Raw genomic sequence first — 21,565 nt, forward strand, 5'->3', positions numbered from 1 at the left:
CAGACTAAGCCAAGATTTCGTGACTGACGGAAACTAACAGTCATTCCTGATTAGGCATACAGAGAGTGATATACCTCGATTTTAGACAGTATCAGTTAGCAAATATCAACTTTAAATTGCATAACGCAAACATTTTTAACAGACGCGAATTCCTACCCAGCATCTATTGTCCCTGTTAACGAACTACGAGAGATGTTAAATATTGCTTCTTCACAAGTAACTTACTTGAAATGCCGTGAGGTAAAGCTGTGTGTTGGACACGGATTCGAACCCGGAACCTAATCGGATTGCTATCGAAGCACAGTCAAATGTGACATATCGGAATTTCGCGGCAGTAGCTAGATGTTTTAACTGAAATGACGAGACGAAACATTAATTTTTTCCTTCCCAGGACTCCAACCCGGCACCTATCGCTGTTATATTCTAGAGAAAACGAACGTTAAATATGGGTTTGTTGCACCAGCAGTGACATGTGAGCATGTTTGAACTGAAATAATATGACGAAGAGTTCAGCGCTCACTGGGAATAGAGCCCCACACATATCGTTGTTGACTACACACAAAGAGACGTCAGCTACCGAATTTTTCTCCACCAGCTGCTTAGAATAGCATCTTGAACTTACAGTCATCTCGCAAATAGTTCTGTGTCTCACTGGGAGTTAAAAACGTCAGATATCGTTAGTGTTGACAGCGAATGAAAATACATTAAAAATCGAAATTATTATCCACCAACAGATAGGTGTTCTCATGTTAGAGCTTGATACTACATAATTAAATCTTTAGTGCCGGGCCAGGATTCGATCCCATTCACGCGTAATATGTGAAGGTGTTGAGGAATCTGCAGTTTTGAACAAACAACAAATTGTAGCCGAGCTGTATTGCCACGAAGGGACCAAATTCCGCGTTAAGGGCGGTCTGAGTTGCATTCCCAGTTCAGAACCAATTTTATCGACATACAGAAGCTCAAATAAAAGATGGAATAAGTGTCGTCACTTGAAATAAATAATTGGTATAAGAAAGGTTACTGGTGAAAGAGTTTCTACATGTCGCCACTGCAGACTTTATTGTGGTTCAACCTACCGTCTACTTGGTAAAGAAGGAATATCATCTTTAATGTGAATTTCCAGACCACGCAGCCATTATATCTCCTTCACTTGGTGTAGCCAGGAGAGAATGGAATCTGTCTCTCCCTATCTAAAATCATTGACAGAAGTGGGAATCGAACCCAGACCATAGGTATAACAACCTACCATCCGTCCAACAGACCACGAAATCCTCTTCTCTGCGAGTCATTTTTCTATCATAACGCAGTTGCGCCACACTGGATGAAAATTCTGACACACAGGCTCCCTGTAGTAATTTGCAGCATGTTCAGGAAATTCATTTACTTGGTTGACCGAATCACCATGAACTAGCTGCCTCGCCTACCCAGTGCATACATTCGACTATTTTGTAACCACAGAAATAAAATCACGTAACTGCCACCTACACACAACTGCCAACAGTGTAGGATGCAGAAGTTTAGCTCAAGTGGAAAGGAACACTTCCTATTTATTCTATTGCGCTATCTGTTACTAGAAAAGTCGTTCAGTCCAAAAGAAAAGCTGTAACTGTTTGTCTCTCAGAAGTTAAGACCTGGCCATATGCATAATCTCACAGTGCTGTGGAATCCAAAAGCTCTGGAGGAATAGTTGCCGAGCTCTGGAGCTGTTGTAGCTACGTGTCAGCTTGTAGCATAGATAAGATGTCGCGAGTTAGAATACATTCAGTGCTACATTTTTTAAAACGCAATTCTGCTCTCTGCTGAAGTTATCAATCTAATGGAACTTTGAACATAATTCCCTTCACTTCTCAACCCAAAGTAGTCGCATGTGGAAAAAGGACTATTAAACCTGAATAGAGCAAAATGTCACAGTAGTTAGACAGCAGGCAGCAGATGCATCTCGAAGATGTGCAGGGAGAGCGCATCGTGCCATAATATGTCAGAAAAGTATTTTCTACATTAGCCGTCGTGTGGTAGTGATATTTTAGTCTTCTTCAAACTTTGTTTGACAGCTTTAACTCAGTCTGACAATGCACATGCAGTTTATTGATTACATGCATGTAGAAAACTTGTTCTGTCATAGGTAACATCAGAGAATTCGCATATATCGTTGATGATTAATGTCTCTCTCATGTTTACTATTGTTTTAACAACACTAAAGGAAACCTTACGAAAATTGTGCACTGTATTATAAGAAATGAAATAAAACTAACCATGATAACCTTACGACGAAAGTATCTGTACACAAGCATGCCTCTATCGACACGAATTAGTAAAATACTACTCACTTAGATTTTGATTGGGTCTGTGTTTAATTGGTATGCTGTGTCATACTCAAGAGGGATGCAAATGTGGCATTTCATAAATATAGTTACGTATTCCTAGAAACCCAAAATTCGCTTGTCAGCAGTGGAAAGAGGCGTTACCTGTTGTGCAGCATTGTAAGTTTTTCAACATTGCACTATGAGCTGAAAGCATTTTCTTGCGATTTCCTTATTGATGTTTGATCTGACTGCTTGTAGCTCTTTCACAGAAGGGATAAAAACGTTACCAGTCGGTGAGACTGGAACTGCGAACCGTAAAAGACGCTGTTTCACAGGTCAGCACGTTACCACAGAGCTGGTGAGGAGGTATGGGTTTCAGCTTCCTATTACGAGGGCAGAACTATCACAGGTGCAATGCGTGGGTTCAGGCATTTACTTTTAAGAGGCACAAACAGATTTATTTTACCTCTGGTAACCTCAAGAGAAAGACGTTATAATCCAGAATCCGCATTAAACATCACGTTCCTTCATTACCAACTAGGCAGAGCCGGTTTACGTTGGGAAATGACACAGCGGAAGTCATGGTAACCAGAAATACAGTCGCCAGCAAGCTTACTTACATTAGAAAATTTTATTTTATTTGATGAGCCGATAGCCATTTAAAGGGACAGGGCTGTTATTTTACTTGTACTTGATTGAACTAGAGACGTTTAAACATTTGGTGCTGGACTGTGATTCGAATTCGTATCTCCTCTTTCGAGGATCTGACTCTCTCGGAACAGTAGTTCAGTCATTTCGTTCCTTTTCCCAAGACTGCAATCTTCTCTAGGTCTCCTCCAAAGGTAAGTATGTGGGTCTGAAACCTGATCCAGTACAAAAATATTCATAATTTCATTTCTAGCTTTATCAAGTGCACACCCACCTGCTAGTGAAAATTAACGCGCAATTTCAATGTCTGTTCATGTGTTGCCAACAATCGCAACAGGTGTCGTTATTTCTGTTCAAACACGCACACATCTTACTGTTCATGGGTAGGCAACTGATACTTAAGCTATTCGTGGATGCACGGTAGGTGTGCAGTTCGATTGTCGCTTAGGCACAAAAGTTTGTATCCTTATTTTAGATTCAGACACCTAGCGGCTCGTAAGAAAAACCGATACGTAACATTTGATTTTTCTTAGTTAACAATCGGATTACGTGTTGGGTTCGTATCTCCGTCACAGAACTTCACATCATGCACTTCATCTTTAAATGCATGCACACTTTGTTACTTTAGAATGGAGGTATATCAGACATCTTTCGTGGTTAGATAACAGGGACGAAAGGGTCTTGATAGGAGTCACGGTTTATTACAAAAATTGTCGTCTTTTATTGTCAAGTTTGGATTTGGTTACTGGTATTGGCAAAAATTTCGGTAATTCATGACTCTTCATGGCTAATCATCAATATGATGTGAGAAGATTACATTAGATTAACTCTTGTTCCATAGATCATGAATACGACATTTCGTAATGCTGTGGAACGTGTCATTTTAATGAAAGATTTCTTTAAATACCATGATTCAATTTCTTTACAACAATTTTTTACACTCTCTCTCATTGCTTTTTATTTCTCTCTCTCTCTCTCTTCTCTCTCTCTCTCTCTCTCTCTCTCTCTCTCTCTCTCTCTCTCACACACACACACACACACACACACACACACACACACACACACACACACACACATTCTTTTTCATTTTTATTTGTATGTTGTGCTCGACTATCGGCGAGGCACGAAAACGCCTGTGAATGACTTTCTTAGTTTTGAGTACACTTACGAAAGAAATATAAAAACAACAATGAGAGTTGCTGATTTATGATGCTCAGTTTGCAGTCAGTTCTGAGTATTATTAGTAACTACGCTCCAGTCCCTAAACCTAGTTACAGAAAGCGAATCAGACGCATTACGTATTCCAGGCCGTAGCAGCCGCGACTTGGAGACACCAGCTATGGTCACTTCCCAGACCGCTGTAGGATCACATCGGTTCGTCTTCTTCCTGCTGGTACTGTAACTGAGATTTGGCAACAAGGCAACGTATGTTTGGCAACTCTGTGATCGACGAGTTACTTCCTGGTGTGCACGGAATTAAGCCTCAAAGTTCACTTGATTTTTACCTGTCATTTCCATTGAATAATCTGAGTTATTATCGCTTGAAGTGTAACAAAAGATTGAAAATTTACGGTTTTCAGCCCAGGAAAGTCGTTGCAAGTGGAAATCGCAACTAATCTCGACCTTTAAATAGCGGTTTACGAGTTCTAGTTACTATTGCCCTCGTAATAGGAAGGTGAAACCCATACCTCCTCGCAAGCTCTGTGGTAACGTGCTAACCTGTGAAACAGCGTCTTTTACGGTTCGCAGTTCCAGTCTCACCGACTGGTAACGTTTTTATCCCTTCTGTGAAAGAGCTACAAGCAGTCAGATCAAACATCAATAAGGAAATCGCAAGAAAATGCTTTCAGCTCATAGTGCAATGTTGAAAAACTTACAATGCTGCACAACAGGTAACGCCTCTTTCCACTGCTGACAAGCGAATTTTGGGTTTCTAGGAATACGTAACTATATTTATGAAATGCCACATTTGCATCCCTCTTGAGTATGACACAGCATACCAATTAAACACAGACCCAATCAAAATCTAAGTGAGTAGTATTTTACTAATTCGTGTCGATAGAGGCATGCTTGTGTACAGATACTTTCGTCGTAAGGTTATCATGGTTAGTTTTATTTCATTTCTTATAATACAGTGCACAATTTTCGTAAGGTTTCCTTTAGTGTTGTTAAAACAATAGTAAACATGAGAGAGACATTAATCATCAACGATATATGCGAATTCTCTGATGTTACCTATGACAGAACAAGTTTTCTACATGCATGTAATCAATAAACTGCATGTGCATTGTCAGACTGAGTTAAAGCTGTCAAACAAAGTTTGAAGAAGACTAAAATATCACTACCACACGACGGCTAATGTAGAAAATACTTTTCTGACATATTATGGCACGATGCGCTCTCCCTGCACATCTTCGAGATGCATCTGCTGCCTGCTGTCTAACTACTGTGACATTTTGCTCTATTCAGGTTTAATAGTCCTTTTTCCACATGCGACTACTTTGGGTTGAGAAGTGAAGGGAATTATGTTCAAAGTTCCATTAGATTGATAACTTCAGCAGAGAGCAGAATTGCGTTTTAAAAAATGTAGCACTGAATGTATTCTAACTCGCGACATCTTATCTATGCTACAAGCTGACACGTAGCTACAACAGCTCCAGAGCTCGGCAACTATTCCTCCAGAGCTTTTGGATTCCACAGCACTGTGAGATTATGCATATGGCCAGGTCTTAACTTCTGAGAGACAAACAGTTACAGCTTTTCTTTTGGACTGAACGACTTTTCTAGTAACAGATAGCGCAATAGAATAAATAGGAAGTGTTCCTTTCCACTTGAGCTAAACTTCTGCATCCTACACTGTTGGCAGTTGTGTGTAGGTGGCAGTTACGTGATTTTATTTCTGTGGTTACAAAATAGTCGAATGTATGCACTGGGTAGGCGAGGCAGCTAGTTCATGGTGATTCGGTCAACCAAGTAAATGAATTTCCTGAACATGCTGCAAATTACTACAGGGAGCCTGTGTGTCAGAATTTTCATCCAGTGTGGCGCAACTGCGTTATGATAGAAAAATGACTCGCAGAGAAGAGGATTTCGTGGTCTGTTGGACGGATGGTAGGTTGTTATACCTATGGTCTGGGTTCGATTCCCACTTCTGTCAATGATTTTAGATAGGGAGAGACAGATTCCATTCTCTCCTGGCTACACCAAGTGAAGGAGATATAATGGCTGCGTGGTCTGGAAATTCACATTAAAGATGATATTCCTTCTTTACCAAGTAGACGGTAGGTTGAACCACAATAAAGTCTGCAGTGGCGACATGTAGAAACTCTTTCACCAGTAACCTTTCTTATACTAGTTATTTATTTCAAGTGACGACACTTATTCCATCTTTTATTTGAGCTTCTGTATGTCGATAAAATTGGTTCTGAACTGGGAATGCAACTCAGACCGCCCTTAACGCGGAATTTGGTCCCTTCGTGGCAATACAGCTCGGCTACAATTTGTTATTTGTTCAAAACTGCAGATTCCTCAACACCTTCACATATTACGCGTGAATGGGATCGAATCCTGGCCCGGCACTAAAGATTTAATTATGTATTATCAAGCTCTAACATGAGAACACCTATCTGTTGGTGGATAATAATTTCGATTTTTAATGTATTTTCATTCGCTGTCAACACTAACGATATCTGACGTTTTTAACTCCCAGTGAGACACAGAACTATTTGCGAGATGACTGTAAGTTCAAGATGCTATTCTGAGCAGCTGGTGGAGAAAAATTCGGTAGCTGACGTCTCTTTGTGTGTAGTCAACAACGATATGTGTGGGGCTCTATTCCCAGTGAGCGCTGAACTCTTCGTCATATTATTTCAGTTCAAACATGCTCACATGTCACTGCTGGTGCAACAAACCCATATTTAACGTTCGTTTTCTCTAGAATATAACAGCGATAGGTGCCGGGTTGGAGTCCTGGGAAGGAAAAAATTAATGTTTCGTCTCGTCATTTCAGTTAAAACATCTAGCTACTGCCGCGAAATTCCGATATGTCACATTTGACTGTGCTTCGATAGCAATCCGATTAGGTTCCGGGTTCGAATCCGTGTCCAACACACAGCTTTACCTCACGGCATTTCAAGTAAGTTACTTGTGAAGAAGCAATATTTAACATCTCTCGTAGTTCGTTAACAGGGACAATAGATGCTGGGTAGGAATTCGCGTCTGTTGAAAATGTTTGCGTTATGCAATTTAAAGTTGATATTTGCTAACTGATACTGTCTAAAATCGAGGTATATCACTCTCTGTATGCCTAATCAGGAATGACTGTTAGTTCCCGTCAGTCACGAAATCTTGGCTTAGTCTGCATGAGCTGGGTTTGAATCCATATGCAGAACAAGACGGTTCGTCGTGTCATTTAATGTTCATACATATTCTCAACTAGCTGCTCGTGAATAACTTAAATTTTTAATGTCATTTTGTGTTAAATAGTTCAAATGGTTCATATGGCAAGCCGGCCGGAGTGGCCGTGCGGTTCTGGGCGCTACAGTCTGGAACCGCGCGACCGCTACGGTCGCAGGTTCGGGTCCTGTCTCGGACATGGTGTGTCTGAGGTCCTTAGGCTAGTTAGGTTTAAGTAGTTCTAAGTTCTAGCGGACTGATAACCTCAGAAGTTAAGTCCCATAGTGCTCAGAGCCATTAGAACCATTTCTGAAGTATAAGAGTATTTACGAACAGTACAAGCAGGATTGCAGCGAACTGATCACTTAGTGCAACATGGAGTACCTGTGTAATTAGTCATTCCAGCTGCATATCTGAGGGTAAGATTTGTTAAGCATTTCATTGCAGAATTAATGTAATATCCGCACGATAATCTCTGCAGTCATACTTTATTAGGAGCCCGCGATTGGAGTACCATGTTCGTTAAATCGGATTACTCAAGCTGAGGCCAAATAAAGACAAGCGATGACGCCACAACACTATCTTTACTTAAGTAGGTAGTCAGCGCTAAAGTATGTGCGCCACCATTAACGTTACTGTAAGCAGTTTGACAACGTAACACCACCACAACTACTGACAACCTGAACCATTATCATCACGCAGTTGTGACAAATGGTTCAAATGGCTCTGAGCACTATGGGACTCAACATCTGTGGTCATAAGTCCCCTAGAACTTAGTTGTGACTCTCAGTGATTACAGGTTACTGATGTTTGTCAAGAATAGCGGAAAGCGCCTCTGAAGTTCCATTTGCATTACGACTAGCACGTGGCCGGCCGCGGTGGTCTAGCGGTTCTAGGCGCTCAGTCCGGAACCGCGCGACTGCTACGGTCGCAGGTTCGAATCCTGACTCGGGCATGGATGTGTGTGATGTCCTTAGGTTACTTAGGTTTAAGTAGTTCTAAGTTCTAGGGGACTGATGACCACAGATGTTAAGTCCAATAGTGCTCAGAACCATTTGAACCATTTGACTTGGACGGAGAGAATGCTAAATAACAGTAATAGGTCACCCAGCGAAGAGTAGAGTCCACGTATTGTCTGAAGTTCTTACAGTTTGATATAATGCAGTTCCCGATAGTTTCGCACTAACGGGTTCTTTTGGCTATCGAAATACTCATATGGGAATCATAAAAGTGGAATTGCTAGATCACCCAACTACCTTAATAACACCTCATTCTGGATTGAATACGACTCGGAAAGCGACGTTAATTTGACGTTTTCATCCATCTCCTGACGTCTCACTGAATGAAGTCTGAAGTGCACGCACAGTTGTGTTGCCTGCCTCAAGGATTCTGTGAAGTGTTGTGGCAGCTGGCAGTCATTGCTGAATACACACATGTGCAAATAACCTCACTGCTCTAGCGGAACTCGTCTTTGTTGCATTTTTTCCATACGGTAATTAGCACAATAACATAAGGCTTGTTCTGCTGAAGAACTTGATGCCCACAAGTCCTTAAATAATAATCTCCTAGCGGGAGGAATAAATACATGAAAGGAAACAGACTGTTGGACGAAAGAATGGACAGCTCCCTGCTTTTGGCGTTTCCGATAGCGCCTACGATAAGAATCTGGTGTCATATTATGCTTCAGAACTCTAAACTGTTTATTTTTTTACTTCATACTAAAACAAAAGTTGTGATATGAGACGAGGAAATGACTTATATGCTTCTCAGGAACTTTAGTTTTTCGTGTTTATTTTCTCACTTCATATTAAAACAAGGGCGTTAATATGAGAAGAGGAAATGAAATATACGCTTCCAAGACCTAATATTTCCTTGTGTGCTATTACTGCAAACATGAAAGCCCTGCAGTTAATTTTTGTATGTTGGATAAGTTTTGATATCAACTCACATTCCTTTGTGACAAGGTTCCTATTGTCTTGGGATTCAAATAGAGTGGACGTTTCATCACTAGTTAATATTCTGATGACTAATGACATGATACCCGTTGCAATTGCTCCATGGCACCTGTGAGTAGAGTCTCACGTTGGTTACTATAAGAACACGCAGGCAGTGATATCCGCTCACTGGAGTCAGAGCCAAGGTGATTTCTTTCTGTTTAGGGCGAAGCGTCTGCTGCAGTGTCCACGCTCAGCCAACATAAACAAATCGCGGCGGCATTGGGCACTGCTAATCGCTGCACTTGTCGCGAGCCTCGACAACAAGAGCGCACTGTCTCTGCTAACGATACTATGGAGTTAATAGATCTTACTTAACGGAATACGCAGGACATGGGATGGGTAAAAATTCAGTTTGTAGCTTCCCATCGCATTAAAATACTTTACAGTCATATTTGATGCAATATTTATTGTTGGTTGTCTCTCTAATGTTAATAGTATTGATTCACATCGTACGTTAACACGAAAACACGCACACACACACACACACAAACAGTCATTGATTCCTGTGAGGGTGACAACTACTGTGTGTTGAACAACACATGCACCAGTCAGTTCCTCAGTTGGCGTCGAGTGGATGAGATTTTTCAATTACCTTGCACTGCAAGAATTGTAAGGAGGGGACTGAAAGTAAATGGACTTGATGTATGCTAAAGGGCTGCGACAAAGCAAAACTTGACCGATTATCAGATAACTGTCCACATGGGCTTTGTGGACGAGTATACTTTTAGTAACCAACCCACCCACGATCATTACGTAAGATTTCTCGAGGGCGTAGGGAAATTGATTTCATTAAGTCGTCGACAGTGTAGCGTGATGGTTTACTTCCCACCATACGTTTTCTATATTCGTCCAAAGGTCGCTTGCATTTGTAGGGACACATGGCAATGACCTTGTTGCCTCTGCCCACATATTCTCTATCTGGTTGATGTTCGGTGATCGTGGAACAAACGGCTACAGCTTCATCCTCTCTTGGCCCTGAAACCAATCTCGCACTGCTCTACTATGATGGATGGGTCTCTGCTCCTGTAAATACATTGTTATGTCGTTAGTTCATATATTTATATTTAAATAACGTATTTGTAATAAGCACAGTGTTTAAGAATTCATTCCCTGTCATAGATAAGTGATCTGGATTCAACAGTCCGATTAAGAATGTGGTTCACCCAGTCTATCATATGATGAGCGTCGTAGTCGGATAGCCACATTAAGACTGACTGGCTGAATCCGATTAGGACGATCTTGTATCGAAATGAAATTACAGAAATCGGATAATTTGAACGTCTGTATTGCAACAATGCTGCGCACATAAATTCCTATGATGGGGTAACAGCTAGCAACTGTCTAAGAAAAAGTGAGAAATATGTCTACTAGCAGCAATGTAACGTAATTATAAACCATGTTTATGTGATGGAAATACTGAATCGAACAACACACATCTATTTCAGTGGAGGGAAGATACACCACATCGGATTTGCTGATGACATAATAATGACAATAATAATAAAAATCCCGTGTGGCCGATAGAGGAAACCCTCCCCCATATGGATGGTACCGTGGAAATCAAATACTTGTGGTGAACCAAATACTAACACAATCCTGAACGGCTACTCAATCCGTTGAACCCAAAATCCAGACACATCTGAGTGAAAATCACCGCTACTCTGGTCACCGTCTGTTAGCTCAATGAGCTTGGCTGAAAATATTTGCTTCCAAAGGCTTCAACACCCTCTGGTCCTGTCCGGTCCTGGTATCACCCAGGCCAAACCAATGAAACACAACTGGCCACCGATAGGCGGCAGTTGGATTTTCGCACTCTGGGGAGTCCAGGTTAGCACGGCAGAGAATATCGAAGATCTCTGGTAAATTTCCCTACAAGCAGAAAACATTCATTTGAAAACTAAACATCGATACATTGATCCAAACAAGAAACCTAAATAATCTCACAAAAGAAATCGTCCGCAAAAAATTCTCATCCTTGCTCTTCAAGAACCACGATTAATTGACAATTAAAACTTGCATTACGGAAACCATGGCATCTTCAAAATACAACAAAAGGTAGCGAAACTCGCACCAATCCTCGGCATTGCATTTCTCGAACACAGATCTATCAACAACTCTGTCGAAGAAATCACACCCATCAACAATCGAGTTATGACTATGCTCATTCAGAGCCCCTATAAAAAATATACACTCATAAATGCACATGCCCCCACCAACATCGAAAATAAGGAAAACACCGAAAATGTCGAAAAATTGTGGAACACACTCGAAAATACTATGAGCAAAATTTACCAAGATGACGTGGAAATACTAATGGGAGGCTTCAACTCTCTATTTGGGACAGAAAAAACCTGTAGAAAAATCATTGGTACAAATTCAACACACCGAAACGCTTAGACCAACAGCACACGTCTGACTGACATTTGCCAACAATTCAACCACAAAAGAATGTCTTCCCACTTAGGAACTAGCCTGTTCCCAAGAAACATGTTTGGCTACCAGGTGCAAGCTGCTTTCGTTCGCCTTTCGAGACTCGCTGAAAGCCAGATTTTTAATTCATTTGTAGCAGAGCTACAAGCAGGCAGATACAAACGCAATAAGGGAATCGTAAGACAACGCGCCTTGCTACTTTCAGTAACCCTTAGTGTCAGAGCGAAAACCTTACGGTACTGCCAAATTCATAATGACGACATATTTTTTGTTGTTGTGAATACATAATTATATCTATGAAATGCCACTTTTCATAATAATAATAGCGGATGATACAGGAAATGAAGTAAATACGGATCTTTTCGAAGTCAAAAGTCGGTAATGTCCTACTAATTCGTGTTAAAATACGCTCAATCGTCTCACAGATACTTAATGCTTTATTAAGATAGTCTGCCGTCGTGATGTTTCTGTAGTAAGCTGAATTTATTTTGTATTAGTACAGTGAATATTTTAATTGGATTTTCCGATAGTTTACTAAACGCAACAGTAATCATCAATGAGAAATTAATCAGCAAAAGAATTTTCTTTCACGATATCTAAAACGATCTGACAATGCTAAAGTTGTTTACAAATTCTACGCCAGTAGAAACCTACTGGTTTCAACGATATAATTATACCAGAGTAGTTTTAAGAGTATTTTCGTCTAGAAATGAATTGCGTCGACGGTTGATCGATCAAGAGCGGGAAAGGTAAAGCTTAACGAATATATGACGAGAGGGACAAGTGCTTGAGAGAGGACTTCTCTATCAATACAAGTGCCTGAGAGACGACTTTAATTTCAATCTCCTGGATAGTTTTGTTTCTCAAATCAAGAAGTGCGTTATCATGCAGTAGAACATGTGATGTAGTTGTGTTGCTCGATTTTCTTACGCTGAGACCGAAAGGTGTCTCAGTTGTTGGCAACAAATTCCAGCTGTGTTTTGGTAGAATTCGTAGCCCAAAACTCACTTTTGGAGCTATCAGATGTAAAATATTATGTTCACACTACTCTTTGCTCGAGTTTATGTCTTTTGGAGGGGCTCAGCCTTTCATTTCTTCTTAGGAAGTTAATGATAAAGGCATCATAACACGTCACCAGTTACAGTACTGCATACGAATGCTCAATGAGCGACCTGATGACGTTCAATAATAGTCACTCCGTTGATTTTTGTTGTTTCGAATTAGAGCATGTAGTACTCGTACACCAGACTTCTGAACTTTGCCTGTTGAATGCAAATGTCGCATGATGGTAAAATGGTAATCTATCACATATATCAGTAGTCGAGACTTGCTTAATGTGGAAAATCATTGATGCCAGAACGATCTTTGTTGAAACAAGAATATCTTTTTCTGGCGTATTTTTCCCAAAAGCACTCGCTCCACACACAATTCAAATCTTTCTAGCTGCCTCCTCTGCATTCACCCCTCTGTTATACCAAAAGTAAACGTTGCGTTGCAGATGTTACACCTATTTCCACTTGCGACTCAATTTTACAATGCTTAACTGTAGTTCATGATTCTCAAGTATGCAAAATCCAATGCTTAACTGCAAGATGATAACTAGAACTTCAAATTCGAAAATGACAGTTGATACATACACTGACAGCGTCGCGCCGCGTTCACCTGAGCGGTGCCGGATTTCAGGCGGCGGGTGGCGCCTGGCCGGTGGCCGGTAGCCGCTGCAGCGCGAGGAAACGCTCGAGCGTAAGCTGTTATGATCGCGACGCAGCCACGAACTGTCCTGCGGAATTGTTTCTGGAATACTTGTTATTGCTGGTGGGTAGAATGTTAAGCGAATTATCTTTGATGTTCAGTCAGACTCATAACTTTAGACCGACTGTGGAAAAAAAAAAACAGTTGGACGCGAACAGGCGACTATAAGCTTAGAACGCACGACGCTTGCCACTTTTTTTTTTTTTTTTTTTAATCTCATTTTGTTCGCTTTTGTTCGTTGCATCTGCTCGGGGCGGACGTCGTAAAACATCCGTTTGAGTTCGTTGTTGATCGATTAGCTCAGTTTTTTTTATTACAGAGGGCTGCTAACCCTCTGACCGAGCACGCTGATCTAACGTGCCGGCTGCACTAGACCACGGGCTCACATAGTCCGCATCTTACAGTGTTGCCAGATTGTGCATATGGCCGGACTTAGAGTTGTCAGGGGCGGTCAGTTTTATTGGCCACCTTAAGTGAATGACTCGGACTTAGTCTCGGTGGCGGCCGGCCGGCGGTCAGTTTTATTGTCTAAGACTGTACATCTCATGAGAGAAACAAAGTCGCTCAGAGAACTAACGGTTAAGGAGTTATCACTTTGAATACATGCAGTGAGACCCTCTTACTAGATCACAGAACTTGAGCGACGATTGTTACGACAGTTTTTTATTATTATTTATTTGATGATTATTTGTTAAGAAGTATTCGACTATTCTTACACTAAATTTTTAGTACAATATGTCAAATATTGAGTCGTTTGTAAAGTAATGTTGAAGGTGCGTTATACATGGTAGAGCGATTATTTAACTAGTAAGGATTTTTCTGGGTGGGGATAAGGGGCAGAGCGGCGTTTCTTCTATAAAAAACGAAAAGTATTTGGAATCTAAAATGATCAAGGGGAATAAGACAAATTACTTGTAATGGAAATAAATAAGTTTAGTTACTATGGACTTGTTACTGTAACAAGCAATTACTCAGATACAGAATCCAGAAAACACGCTACATTCTCATATACTACAGTACTAACCCACACCTCTCAAACACAGATTCTTAAATTTAGAATTCTGCAACATTAAACGCCACTGCTGTAGTGAGTAATTTAATATCTCGTTGAAGCAGACGTATTTCAAAGTCACATTTTTTATTGTTTTCTTTTGGCAGGTACAAAACCTATGTTATTCTCTTCTATATTTATCAGAGCTCTTTGTATTACAGATTAATATTACCTATGTCGAATATCTGGCTAAGAATAATAATACTTACTTGTATCTTTTCTCCCTTGATCCTTCAGATGTGCCTCGCTCGTGCGAGAACGTCGAGATTGCGTGGGTGTCCCATACACAGGGTGTAACGGGTATAAGGGCGTTGGTGTCTTAATAGGTACGCTCATGAATACGTTGGTTGTCTTTTCTCTTCATCCTACAGTCTTCTCACATATACGTCACAAACTTTATGATTTGATGTTTTCTGCCTGGTCCTAACAACACCACTAAGTCAACTACACCTTTCGGTATAGACTAATCGTTTAGCGTCCACGTGTCCACACTTCAGCACCTGACCTGCTTCCCACGCGAAAATAAGCATTAACGGCTTTTTCTTTCCACACATACTTGGATAGGCTAACCAAAATACAAACATACGACTTGTGTAAGCTATAATTATGAGCCGGCAAATGACTTGATGTAATGTCGTTCAATACACCCTCCGCAGTCAACAGTAGTGATAGCTGCACATACAGCCGTTACACCCTGTATACAGCCGAGAGGTGGCCGACGCTCCCCAGGTGTGGCGTGTGGTGGGGGGCGCTGACTGCCATTCGACCCTCGGTGCATTCAGTCTTGCCCAGACTCGCGAAGCGTCAACTGTCGGGTGCGTTCTTGACGAACTCAGCTAATAGCCCTCGTCCCTGTTGACAAGAGTGTCGTGTTTTCTTTCTCAAGATCGAACATATGCTTCTCGTTGAGGCTATGTTTAGCCAGTGCAGATCTGTCTTTATGCCCCAGGCATACGCATCTAATGTATTCCATCCATCGCTGCTAGATACTGTGCTGCGTTTTTCCCTTTCTTTGACGCTGACACGCTCAAGGAATGCCATATAAACCTGGTATTCGCAAGTTTATCTTCGTATCTTGTCCTTTACTGAGATAAACATAGTTTTCGTTTTTCGTAGTGGTCGAAAAATGGCCAAATTTTTTTTCGGAGTTTCTCCCAGTTTTGACTTAGGTAGCCCCAGCACAGGGAATAAAGTTGAATTTCTGTTCCTCTTTCCCTTGCTCTTATTTGCGATAGGCTGTGTCATTTGTTTCCTTCAATGCACGTCAATTTTGGCAGCATACAGTCTAAGTTGTTACAGACTATCTCTGTGCCAGTGATGTCAGCTCGTTGCATGAAGAAACAGATCTAAAAGGGTCTTTTTTCCATAGACTGCATGTCCTAGGGGACCATCTGTATTGCCCTTGTTAGCACGTCCTAAACTGGAATACATCTCTTACGTTCTAGCTCCACCGTCAATTGTTTGTTTTCATGGACCCTGTTGAGTCAGTCTGGTATCTCTTTGCCATGTTCCCGCAGGACGAAGGGACATCCAGTAGCTTATTGGCTCTTTATTTGGAAACGTCTGCGATGAAAGTGATATCTACCGTGGAGCTAGTATGTATGTAGTCAGCGAGAGGAAACGGTTCGTCTTTTAGCCCGCTCACTACCACTGGGAAATATGTGTCGCATGATAGGCTGTCAGAGAACCACTTGCTGTGTGAGAACCAGTTGAATATGCTGTATGTTACTACTATGTCTAGTATGGGACGATTGAGAGTATTAGAGATTGCCCTTGAAAGTTGTGCTGTCTCAATTATTACGTACAAATGGGAGAAATTTATCACCTTTTAGAACAGAGTGGAGTTTATAGAATTTCCTGCAATCTCTGTGGCAAATTATATGTAGATCAATCAGTTAGGACTATAACTCCTAGACTAACTGAGCATGAAGGGAGTTGGAGACTGAGAAAGAAAGAGTTCACCTTCGCTAAACATGCTCTGACTGTATGTTATCCATATAATATAAAGTGTGATATTCTCCATAAAAGAACTAAGGGGAGAAAGCTAACACTACTTGGAACTCTGGTCGTTAATAAACCACACTCAAAGAAACCTGACTTTGTCCTTAATGACCAAACACAGTTCCATTTCTCATCCTTATTAAAATTGTAGCCAGCTATTATGCCCCTCATCATTGGCTAATAAGCTTTCTGTAACTGTTGTACACCCGCATTCCATAGCCTTTTTCTTCCCCTCCCTTTATTTAGTCTGTTCATCACATCCACCAGTTTGTCCATATGGCGTATGAGCCCATGCCATTACTCATTTGTAGAACATTTCTGTTTTATACGCTCACGTACTTTTAATATTTGAATATACCGTAATATAAGATTTATTTATTCAGAGTGTCTTTAGGTGCTTCAAAAATAGTTGAAATGGCTCTGAGCACTATGGGACTTAACATCTAAGGTCATCAGTCCCCTAGAACTTAGAACTACTTAAACCTAACTAACCTAAGGACATCACACACATCCATGCCCGAAGCAGGATTCGAACCTGCGACCGCAGTGGTCGCGCAGTTCCAGACTGTAGCGCCTAGAAACGCTCGGCCACTCCGGCCGGCCTTTAGGTGCTACATTATACTTGTTTCGTATCGATATAGCCATAAAAGTCACACATCTTTGTACAGCATTCTATGTACACTTATAGATTCTTGCTGAAGTTGTGTGGATTAGCTGTTTAGCATCACGTTATCTAACGATGGCCTGACAGGCTGAAAGCCAGTTCATAACAAACTAGTAAATATTATTGTGGAACACTAATACTTTGTATTGAAGTTATTAATATGTATAACTTCCTCCAAAAACCGGCAGAATATTCTATTAATATTAATGTTCATTTTATATGTGGTTGATTCCTTAATGAGGTAATTTTCTACATCCATTGTGTAGCTTCTTCTTTCAATATCAGGTCTGATTTGATGAATGTCTAGTTTCATCATATGATTTTCATGAATATTTTGATGTAATATAATGGATTTATCTGAATAATGTATGACATAATGAGAAGATACAGGTAAGAACTTGCGTATGTTGTGAATCTCAAAGCGTGACGCGTGATTATCAGTGGATATTTTCTATGTAGTGAGGTCCAGTACGTGCTGTGAATTTTATGTGGGGGGATTTATGCCGGTTTCGTTTAACCTTTACTTGATATTCAGTCTGATTTTTCCTTGAATGAGTGACCTTCTTTGATAGAAACCAGGCCTTATGGAAGATACGTGTAGACACTATCTGATACGTTGTGGATATTTATATTTTCAAATGTTTCTATTATCTCTATGGTTCCACAGTTGAGCAGATGAAGAGATGGTTCCGTCATAGTATGTTTAAAAGTGAGTTTTTATTTGCAATGATTGTCTCTTGGTCTGTGTGGGATGAGTATATGGTGTGAAAGATGTCTCGTTTGGTCGATATTTCAGCCAAGCGAGTACGCTGTGACGATGAAAGTGAATCTGATGTGTAGTGAAGTTACCACCTTAAAGCATAGCGGCTTATACTGACTGCGTATGTGGTGAGTGCAGCAGACTCAGTGTCACTCATGTCGAGGCCGTGCATATTTCGTCTTTCATTTTGTGTGCTGTTTCCGACTCTTGCTCCGCCTTGTGTCTGTGTGAGTGTAGATCTACTACCATCACTGGACGTGGTATGAGAGTTGTTTAAAAAGGTTCGCCATCTACGAGAAAATTTTTACGTCCACGTTTTACAAAAGTGAAATGATTCTTTCGGGTGGGGTGATAAATAGTGGATCGCGTCAAGGGAAATAATAATTGTTATTAAGGTTTCGGTATGGATCCCAGTTCACAAATGCTTGATTATGTTTTATGATGATTATCTCAGACTGTCGTGATGTTTAAGACTGCGATAGTCCCTTTTCTCTATGCAACAAAGCTGGCATCACTCAACTTTACGTCCGAGATTCACACCAATATAACTTTGGTAGCGGTAGGTTTTTCTACCTGCAATAACTCTTATTTGATGTCCGACTGAAGACAGTCACGTAACACCGTTTACATTCGCCTACGTCAGGTAGTGTTCGTGACATTCTTCTGTTGCCGCATACTATTGTTTGTTGCTGTAGCTCTGTGTCGCATTTGAACATCTTTGTCAACCTTCGGTCTTGTCCTGAGGAACACAGCTTCCCTAGAATCTCTTGAGACACTCTGTAACCACTAAAAACATGCCAGTTGTTGTTCCTGAACTTTTATTAAATGGTTCAAATGGCTCTGAGCACTATGGGACTTAACATCTGAGGTCATCAGTCCCCTAGACTTAGAACTACTTAAACCTAACTAACCTAAGGACGTCACACATATCCATGCCCGAGGCAGGATTCGAATCTGCGACCATAGCAGCAGCGCCGTTCCGGACAGAAGCGCCTAGAACCGATCGGCCACAACGGCTGGCTGAACTTTTATCTTTCTCTTAAATGCAATAATTTATTATGTGCTTCAAGATTTATAAATTAGTGCAATTTATACCATTTCTAAGTAAATCATTTCAGTCATTGCTATTGATAATTACCAATTGCGTGAAAATTTTAGGTATTGAAGAAAGTGCGGCACTTTTAATTTGTTTACTATCTTTTCCACAGATGGGAGGTTACATGCTGGTTTTAAGTGAAGCTAGCCACACTATAACTGGATAAATTGCACAACAGGCTTGAATCCGTCTATCACTGTACCCCTTGTCTTTGTCGTGCACTACTAAGGAAGAAAAAATTTTCAAGAAGAAGGTAATACCATTTACAATACTACAGACTTTTAATAGCTATTTGCGGTTCCGGTGAAAATTAGTGTACAAGCTCATAATCATAGCAAAAATGCTATAGAATTTTAGTGCATAACAGTCCATGTTCGCCAGAACTACTGTACTCTTCTTTATTCTTCAGAACACTTCCCAGAAAGTTAACGGAACCACGGTACAAGTTGTGATGAAAGACAAGGACGCCACCAACATCCGCATATCCAATGGAACGAAGCCGTAAAGTTCATGAGTGGGAGTCTGGCGGCGGACCAGGTGGTAAAAGTAACGCAGCTCTACCGTTTCTGCGCTACGGAGAGTCGAACCCAGGAGCAGCCAGCACAGGGCAGAAGCTGTCTGCGCCGCCTCCCTGGACAGCGCGTGCGAAGCCACTGTCACCATTAACACCTGTGACGACTGCCACGACATAAGCAAAATCTGCATCACCACTGGCTGTTTCTGCTGCTGTGTTAAGACTGCGGCAACTGCATCCCAGGATATACCGCACAGTACTGTCATCACGGATAAAGCTAGCAGTACCTGGAGCGCTGAAAGAACCTCCTGGGACAGGTGGCACAGGGCGGAGTAGACGCTCCTCAGCTTGCGGTAGCGCTCTGCAAGTGGTCGCGGCTGGCATCTCACTTGGGCTGTAGCTCTCAGACACTGGTTGAGCTGGCGCAAGTCACTCCTCACAAGAAGAACGAGCCCCACATACTTGGAAACAGCTGTAGGTATTATACCACTGGAGAACAATGAAAACATATATGTCCATTTCATTCCGTACCACAGATATTCCAACGTCAGAGCAGCTACATGGAGAGCGAGAAACCCTGTGTAAACCACTTTGCAGGAGATCCTCACCGCCGCGCTGGAGGAATGGGGCGATTCCAGGATGCCACTGTCCCGATACCACAACAGAGTCAGGATCCTCTGGTACTTGTGGGGGTTTCTAAACAGGTCTTCGGCGTTCGCCGTCACCATGCAGGCGCAGTGTGTCATCATGTAGGTTACCAACTACACAAAAGTGATGGAATCCTTTTTTCTCGCGTTCACAGACTGCAACGAATTTACCGTAAACGCTGTTATTCCCAGGCTCATGACGAGAACAACAGATGCGTACAGTGTACCAGCAGTGGTCCTGCGTAGTTCACACCTCTCAGTCTCCGCTGTGAATGGTGTCATCCCGAAAAACCTGCAGATGGTGTGGTATGGTGTTGCAGATCGTAAGTTGTCTCTTCTGTTCGCCATTTCAACATCGTCTAGCACTCCGATATACCTTCGCTACCTGTGAAGAAAAAGTTCCCCAATTATAGTAGGCCAGCTGTTTGCATTACACAGAAAATTAATCTAAAATTCTCGAATCACTCATAAATTGTTGAGTATGATGTGTAGGTAAATTTTGGTTGTTTCGTCGTATGTCCACTTAAAAAAATTAAGAAGTCAGACCTTACTGTAATACGTCTGTTAAATACTACAAGCATTATTATTTATTCATAAAAATCACGTATCGAGCAAATTTCAAACTTTATTGTTTTCAGTATCTTTAAGGAGTCTAGGTTACTTTAGAGACAGAACCTGAAAGATTTAAACATTCTGGCTGAAGCAGCTAAATAAGTGAAAGTAAATAAAACAGTAATGAAAGAAAGTTAAGAGCAAATATTTGATCATAATGGCGAAAATTACAGACGGCGCACTAAATCCCTTAGAGATGCAAGCGATGGTTGCCACTTGAAGGAGTAGTGTCAACAGTCGTCAAGATAAGCCAAGAAATCGTGAATCGACTGGCACATTGGAAATTCATATAATATTTCTCCCATATACGAGTTTAGCTACTCAGCTTTCATCCGAAACTTTTTGCCACTATGGTGTGACAGTGAACAGAGATTTTTTGTTATCACGTTTTCCTGTTAGCGTAATTTCGTCTTTTATTTTATTTACATCTACGTATAAGTTGTTGACATAAACCTTATGGACTGAAGTGGGATCGCAACCATTGTTTTCTGATTTTTTTGCTACTTAAGTTAGATCTAATTATTTTATTTTATTGTGGTGATTATCCCCCCCACATGAACCATGGACCTTGCCGTTGGTGGGGAGGCTTGCGTGCCTCAGCGATACAGATAGCCGTACCGTAGGTGCAACCACAACGGAGGGGTATCTGTTGAGAGGCCAGACAAACGTGTGGTTCCTGAAGAGGGGCAGCA

Source organism: Schistocerca nitens, chromosome 1 (genome assembly GCF_023898315.1).
Source record: "Schistocerca nitens isolate TAMUIC-IGC-003100 chromosome 1, iqSchNite1.1, whole genome shotgun sequence".
In the NCBI taxonomy this organism is placed as follows: domain Eukaryota; kingdom Metazoa; phylum Arthropoda; class Insecta; order Orthoptera; family Acrididae; genus Schistocerca; species Schistocerca nitens.